General features: G+C 42.3%; 1 long non-coding RNA gene across 1 annotated transcript; it reads left to right on the top strand.

Moving 5' to 3' along the window:
* The first annotated feature begins 689 nt into the window (after positions 1–689).
* Positions 690–8,115, top strand: LOC139047625 (uncharacterized). Its single transcript, XR_011507271.1, has 4 exons — positions 690–1,291; positions 2,286–2,388; positions 5,085–5,229; positions 8,006–8,115. It is a non-coding gene; the product is annotated as an uncharacterized lncRNA (long non-coding RNA).
* Positions 8,116–8,350: the final 235 nt, after the last annotated feature.

Below are 8,350 nucleotides of genomic sequence, written 5' to 3' on the forward strand. Positions count from 1 at the left end.
TATCAAAAAAGACTTTCCTCTCACATGTTATGGTATCCGGTTCCTTCATTTCAAAAAGACAGCCAGTAATACACCATATGATTTGTTTATGTTATTAGGACTTTATTCATTATGGAGAAGTCGAATGATTGACACACATGCCGAGCCACCTCGCTCGACAAGGTCTATCTTCCGAGAAGGGACTGCTCAAGTCCGGAGTGTGGTGGCTACATATGATCCCGTCCCTGAATGGATTTCGCGTCTGGACGCTTGTGTTTGTTTACCAGAATTTTGAACTGTCATTGGACTGTATACTTTCTGTGAATTTGTTTCTCTTGTATGATCATATGTGATGTAACTGTATCGGTTTGACAGTAACGATAATTCCATGCAATAAAGAAAAAAAAAGTTCGGCGTGGTGCGGTGGTAAGATGCTTGACTCGGAATCGTGAGGTCCACAGTTCAAATCCTGTGCGAAAGCTTTTTTTTTTCTACTTTCATTTTTTTGTATTAATAATTTTTCTTATCCTTAAAGAGGTGTCTGTCAATTTTTAATCAAATATATTGATCAGAAGCTACAGAATTTTCGACTACAAGACGTCACACTACAGAGAACAGTACGACAGTCACAACGTCCCAAAATACGACAGACTGAAAATTTCCTGTTGTGTTATTCAAGTGGGTGAGACGTCTATACGGCGTATACGCACATTGCCGTCCTCTTCATTAAAAGCAACGTTGCTGAAACACGTCGTACAAGACGCTGTACGACTCGCATAACATCGAAATACAACGCCGTCACCATCCATGAGATCACCGAAAGCACGGTCGCTTTCGGTGGCGGCCTACAGATGGCAGCACAGGTAGCGCCGGTAAAGTTACAGGTGATATTATTTTGCCGTCTTCAGCCTTAGCTACATGTGAGTGCGCGCTGCATTGACGCCGTCCGATGCAGCTGTTTAATCGTGTGTACGCTGTGCCGAGAGTAATTGTGGTGCATGTTGTATTCATTGAGAATCACAAAACCCCTGGGACCGCGTAATGTAGCCCGCAGTATCCTTCGTGTGGTGCGCCGATGTCGAAGGTATGAGCCTTCGCCACTTTCTTTGTTCCGGGCTCACGAAAAGGATCTCCTCCTCTGGCACTCTCGCATCGTGTCACACTGTACGGAAGAATTTGGTGAAAATTGTGCTCTTACGTCCTGTAATCGATCCGCAATTCAACAGTGTGTGCGCCGGAAGTACCGTTGGTGCAGTCGATGCCGCGGCACCTGTGACGCTAAAAGGAGCGTTTTCAGCGTACGCCTAGAAAGGTAAGTCCGGCGCTTGCGCGCATTCTTCCTGTCTATGAAGTTCGTGAAGTGTGCGTTCTTGTACGTATCGCAAGATCCGTACAACAACCGAATTCGAATGAGTAAAGCAGCAAGAATTATAAATGTGATTTTCAAATGGTTGTTCTTCATGTCGCAGTGCACATTTAGCAAAAAGTTCCATGGAAATTGCCCTAAAACGTATTCATGTTACCAACAGCTCTATCTGTGGTTTATTTACTTTCACCTATGAAGCACGCTAGCGCGGGTGGTTCTTTGATCTAAATGGGCACAAAAATTCAAGCAAAGAAAGTTACTGCTTGTGTACATAATTTTTCATTGAAAAATGGTATAGGCATTTCCAGAAGTAGTACGTCGATGTGTCGTCTTCACAGCTAACAGCTGCGCGAGATAGCACCCGATTTCTTCGTCGACGCATGGCCAGATTTTCAGCTTGTATGGAAATTGGTCTGTTTATAGAGTGTCGTCAGATGACGTGTATTAGTGTCCTGTGTGTTTTCGTGTACTTGTAAAGGGTTCCGATCTTGCAGAGAAGCCGAAATTACAAAAGCAATGTTTCTTTTTAATCGAAAAATCTTTCTCTTTTCTGTATTGTCTCTCCAGAAAAAGAGGTGGTCTGTTGAAATTTTGAGCGCATCGTCCTTTGGGAGCAGTGCTTTGTTGCGCCGCATAAACAAATTAGGTTTTGGAACGCTTTTCATGTCGTAAGGAATTTTTTGATAGTACAATTCACATTTCACGTTATACAGCTGTACGTTTGTGTGAACCTTTTCATAGTAGATTCATGTTTGCTACAGTTCGATTTACGTGTTATTTAACCGCCTGTGATGTTACGGTCAGATATTTGCACAACCAGTTGCAGCTTCATGTAACTGGTTGTATGAGACTTTTTTCAAAATATGACGTGATCTTTTTATATCACAAGTTTGCAGTTTCAGCAGAGATTACAATAAATTAAGCAGTTATTATTGTTTAGGGATGGCAAGCATTTGTGAACCAGAGGCACCTCCAGATATGCACCTGCGGCCTCAACAGCCTCAACAGCACGGCAAAGTACCTGATGTGCATGCTGTGACAAGGTGTGTGCAAAGCAGTTGCTGCCACTTACACGAGCTGCAGATTTTGTTGGTATCATCCATGTTTGGAAACTCTCCTGAATTTTCCGTGGGTTTACAAATGTGGGCTCATTTTACAAATTTATGGATGTCACTTTAGAAAGACAATGAAGTTGTGTTGGTTAAGATAATTTAAAGCTGTTGAGAGATTAAGGGCATGACATTGTTAAAATGCACGTAAAAATTAATTGTAATGGTACTTGTAATGGTTTATTATTAGCGATGCAATATCTCTAACGAGAACTTGCTTTAGGGAAGTTTGGTCAGATAAATTCATGAAGCAGCGTAAAGCGGCAGCAGCAAACACGCTGTAAAAGCTCTGTAATCTAAAGAAAAAACAAAGTTGTCATTTACTGGTTTCAAGTTCGCTGCTGCGTTTTGTGCTGCACGACAAGTTAAATAATGGTTGATAATGTGTGTGTGACGTAATAGTTCTGCGCAAACACACGAGGTGGAGAGAAGCAATTATTAAAGGGAAAATCAGACATCGTAGCATTTGCTACAAAGGAAACCCGTATGTGTTCCTCAAAAGGAAAGCCGCACAGTTGAAGAAAAATTCGTCCTGGTCCGGGACTCGAACCCGGGACTACCACCTTTCCGAGGCAGCCACTGTACCATCTGAGATAACCAGGTGGCTAGCACATGGCAGGGCAAAGTCGAATTAGTTGACAACACGAAGCAAAAGCAAGGGTTTGACGTAATATTTTTTTCTTTATTAATTACCTCTCTACACCTTGCACGTTTCCGCAGAACTATTACGTCACACCCTTGCCTTTGCTTCATGTTGTCGACAAATTCGAATTCGCCCGGCCATCTGCTAGCCGCCTGGTTATCTTAGATTGTAAAGCGGCTGTCCCGGAGAGACGGTGGTCCCGGGTTTGAGTCCCGGACCTGGACGGTTTCTTTTTTTCAACTATGAGGCTTTCCTTTCGAGGAATCCGTACGGGTTTCTTTTGTAGCAATTGCTACGAGTGGGTGGATGTGCGATTTTCCCTTTATTAATAATGTGTGTGTGTATGCAACAATGGGGGTGCTGAGAGCAAGCTTTAAAATAATGTGTGTTATGTCCCCAACAAAGAATTTAGTGTCTGCAGCATTTTAACAAAATATTATGTTCACAGGTTGGCAGGTATGACATCATGTACAACAATAATGTACAACACTTTTGCTGTAGATGCCATATTCAGAACGTCCCTTTTCTGTCTACTTGAATCGTATATTTAGAATTTGGCCCACCTTCAGTTTGATCAAGGTTCATAGGTAGCCCCCTCTGAAATAAATATAATTAGGAGCTATTGTAGATAAGCATGATATACCTACTCACTGTATTGTGACATATATTTTTAGGGACTGTGTTGTGAGGCATGCATATCCTTTTACCTGTATGTCTTGCAGCAGGTTGCCCGACAATAGCATAAATGCTCTGCCCACCTTTATTATTATGCTTTCATGTAGAAATCTAACATCTGTGCCCACATAGACTCCGTGTTCTTAATTACATTTTTCTAAGTATTCACTGTTGTGCATTACATTATTGTGTTACATTACTGTGCATTACATGTTTTCTTTGTTTTATTTTGGAGGGGGCTATTCATTTCTATAATAGTACAGAGAATAGGACTTCAAAACAAAACACCACGAAAGGTGGCTTAAAAGTGTATGATGCCTGGAATTCTACATTCCATCCCCTAAAGCGCTACCAGTAGTAAAACATTCCTAATTGTCTTTTTTATAAGCTAGCTGCCAGATACATAGTTCCATTATGAGAGTATGTTATTTTTTTTTCTTTGGTCTGATTTGTTTTGTTGAATGTTCTCCTTGTTAGTTCAGAATTTGTTTTCTTGCCACCTCATGCAATACTCCAACTGGAGACTATGAGCTATGTGTACAATAAATAAGTAAATTCCTAAAGCATGCAACAAACCATGCAGCATAGCATTTAAATGTTGCCAGTTTATAATGCTTCTCGAGTGCAGCGCAGCATGGAGCTTGAGGCTGATCTCTTCAGATGTAAAAAAAAAATGCAGGTTATGAAAATGTGGTCCTACAAACTGCTGGTTACGCATGTCAGTCAGCCTGTTGCAGTGGTCACAAGTGAGAATGTAACCAAAAGCTGGGCGTGCTCGGCCATTTTGCATATGGCACAGGATAAAGCTTCACCTCTGCTATTGCTTCTCTTATAATAATGGCCTCCGAGTATACATGCCGAGTTATGCTTCTGGGGACACTTATTAGTTAATCTTATCAGGTAATACCATTAGCCTTATGGGTGCTATAATGTTGCAGTGCCTGCAGGATGGCCAGCATTACAATGCACATTAAAATTATTGTACAAGTCATGCAATGGTATCGAGATTGGCCCACCAAGTGACACCCTTTACTTACACTATACCTGGGATCAGCCCAGCTCACTCAGTCAGGGAGACATCCATGCATAAGGGGAGGGGTGTAGCAAATAGAGGGCGTTCGATTAATCTTTCTCACATAGATAGCTCAAATATATAATGTTTCTTAAATTGGATGCTTTGTTGCTCAAAATGAAGTTACTTATGTGCATAATGTCAGCAATGCGATCCTATTTATGCCTAACGAAAGTTGCTTTGTTCACTGCCACTTTTTATATTGTTTCGCTTGTTATTCTAAGCTCACTTGTTTTATAGCTGCTATAGGTATGGCTGGACCTGGAGAAGAAGTGTAAGCAGACCATGCTATGTTGCTGATCTGCGCTGATCTCCACATCCAAGTTGGTCCCGCGACAGTTGGGCGCCATTGTGCCTTGCTTCATTGACAAGGTGATATAATATGGTGAGCTTGTACTTCAATATCGCTATTGAAAATTATGTTAAGGAAAAAAGACAAGGATTGGTCTTTATGATAGATACACTCATGTTCTTTCTTTAAGGTGTTCTTTTGACACTGTTCTGCATGGACATATTTTTAGAGAATTATAACAGTCCTTTATTGCAAAGTGCCACGGCGCTAGTTTATGCGTTAAACTAGCACTCTTTCACCAAAAAAAGCCGTATTTAGCACACAATTCACAAGGAAAGAAAGGAGGCAACAGGACAGAGTGCTACTAACAGTTCAGTATTATTGCTCGCACAGTGATATTGTGCAAAAGGTGAAAGGGGGAGAATAGATCTGAATACATGCTGTTCGCACAGAAACGAAAAGGACGCATCACATGGTGAGCGTGACACTTGTTTTACAATGATAAGAAGCAGTCTCACTGTCTAGCAATTCTCTGCATGAGGAGCTAGCGCTAGGTTCCTCGTCATACATATAAGAAAAGCCTCAGATATCTCTCCAGCGCTTTTGTCTTTTTATTTTGTCACGATCAAGCAGCGTTTAAACATAGGTGCATGTGCACCGAGAGTAGTGCACTACCACTGCTAACTGACCCACACATCAAGTTTGCTTGGTCACGCTGCCAGTCATTTATACATTTGCCGGTTTATCCGATGTAGCCTCTACTGCACGAAATGGTATGTGATAGACACTGCACCTGTGTACTGTACGTGCTTTCTTACATTATTTTTTTCAGAGATAGTGATGCAGGCCTTTTCATTATTTACATGCCTACACAACAAACGAAGCATTATCTGTGCTTAGAAAGAATTGTAGGAAAATCCAGCATGAGGCAACTGTTCTCAGCACGAAACAAACTTGATTCGTTGGTTTTCGTTCATTATTGCGATCACACTAAGGCAGACAAGCTTGTAGGCTGTGCTTCTGCAATTTGTACAGCACACTGACAGCACTGGTGTGGGCCTCATCTGTGGGCTGACTGATGGCACCTTCTACGGCGCAGACCACTTGTGTTGGGCGAGGCACCAATGTTGACGTTTGTTCCCTTGTGCAAAACAGCAGTCCTAGGTTTAGAGTAGTTGTAGGAAGACAAGGTAAACATAACTTCCATGGCTTGAGTGGGCTCATTTCTCTTGGGGCACCTAGCTTTTTTCTTGCAACTGTGCAGAGGTTCTTCCCTAGAGTCAGCGGGAAAATGGCATAGAGTTGTGCATTCGGGAACTCCTTAACAATGATCTGCCGTAGTTAGGGCCTTGCGAAAATGCACTGTCTGCCAAGTGGTAGAAGGTGCATTATTCAGCCACAGATTTCCTGTTGGCATGATTGCACTCGTGCTGTCAGTAATTTCTTGGCTTGCCGAATTATCTTGAGGCCCCACGCTGATGATGCTACCGATGTCTTCGTGTGCAGATTTTCAGGATGAGGTTTTTTGCTTTGCAAATGTTGAAAGGTAGGTGGTGCTTACAGGTAGCTATTCCAAATATTAGTGAAATGAATTGGCCCATCTTGCTTCGTCAAACATCGTCGCGCCGACATCAGTTGCACAAACAAAAAACCTGGCCTACTTGCAGCGTCGTGCACGAAGAAACAAACAAATCAGCTGCTGGATTGTCTTGGCATCGCATGCTAAGCTGAGACCGGAACTGCTGTAGCTACAAACCAGGCAGACACGATGATGATGAGCAGGGATTTGTAGTAGCGCCACTTCGTGGGGCACCAAGGAGGCTTCGTTCAAAACAAAAATGGCGTTCAGCAAGTAGAACCATGCCACGGTGAGAGTCGGTGCATGGTGCTCTCGATCAAGTTGGCTCAAGGAGTGTCCGAAAAATCAGACGAGAGGTTGCAAGGCGTCCGAATTTTTGGAAGTTGTTATATATTATGGTCCATGGGGAGAATGGCGGTGCCGCGAAGCAGACCGAGTAATCATGTCCGGAAAATCAGTCGGCGACTGTACCTATACCTATGTGTCTATGTATACCTAGGTGCAACAGTGTTTGCTATGATCTGTGCCAGAATTGCTGTTGCCCGTAGATGCCCAACATGTCGGGTGTCAAATTGTAATATACCTTGCAAAAGTGATCTACGGAAAAATACCGCTTCTGCTATATTTCGCTTTTGCAAGAAATTTAGCGGCTGCTGGCACCTACCTTAAAAGGCTTTATATGGTCTTCGCATGGCCAGGGCCTTCTACTTTTGTGAGTTTACTTATCTCGAAATTTACCCCGGTTTTTATAACTTCAAGTTGGCGGGATCCCTAGTGTCCTTTAACGTGTACCCAATAGACCTTACATAGGGGTTTTGGCATTTCCCTGCCATCTAAATGCAGCCATTGTGGCTGGGATTCAATCCCATGCCCTCTGCCTGAGCAGCGCAATGTCAAAGCCAGTACACTACGGTATTTTGCTGGCAGACGGGTTTAGTTTCTGAATAACTTATTATCTCAACCTGTCGTTGTTGTTTTTAAAGGTATTTCATGTTTGTATTCTGTTGCTTCAATACTAGTAATTATTGTTAATCAAACGATGTGTCCATCTTTTTCCTATAAGACTTGCTTCAATCGCCTGCTAATTATGACAGCTTATTCTCCCACAGTAATCCATGTTCCCTTGAAACATAGGCAGTGCATGAAACCACATATTTTTCAATAAGATGTATTCGTTATCTTCTATGACCGGAATGCTGAACCTTTCTTATCTGTGAGAACATAGGCAAATTTGCCTATGTGCTAACTTGTTGCATGAGTCAAGATAAATTATTGGCTTTACTTTTTCAGGTGCCCTGCTCGCTCTCACCCAAGCAACCCACTCCAGCGGTCTTCTCTCGGCAGACTGGATGCATCGAAATACCGTTCGAAGGTCCAATAAACAGTGCTTGAGACATTTATGACATGCTTTTATTTAGGCCAGAGGACTTCAGGCTTAATGAAAGCTCAAGTGGGTGTACAGAAATACCTACGTAAAGTATACTTGTCTTTTTCACTTACAAGTACATGCCAATACTTTGCCTGACATTTTTCACCCCAAAATTACACTTTACTGTGGATTTGTGTACAAACCATTACAGCAAGAAGCACTGCATTAAGACGAGTCCAAGTAATCGAACATATACTAAACTAGCA

This window comes from Dermacentor albipictus, chromosome 7 (assembly GCF_038994185.2).
Source record: "Dermacentor albipictus isolate Rhodes 1998 colony chromosome 7, USDA_Dalb.pri_finalv2, whole genome shotgun sequence".
In the NCBI taxonomy this organism is placed as follows: Eukaryota; Metazoa; Arthropoda; class Arachnida; order Ixodida; family Ixodidae; genus Dermacentor; species Dermacentor albipictus.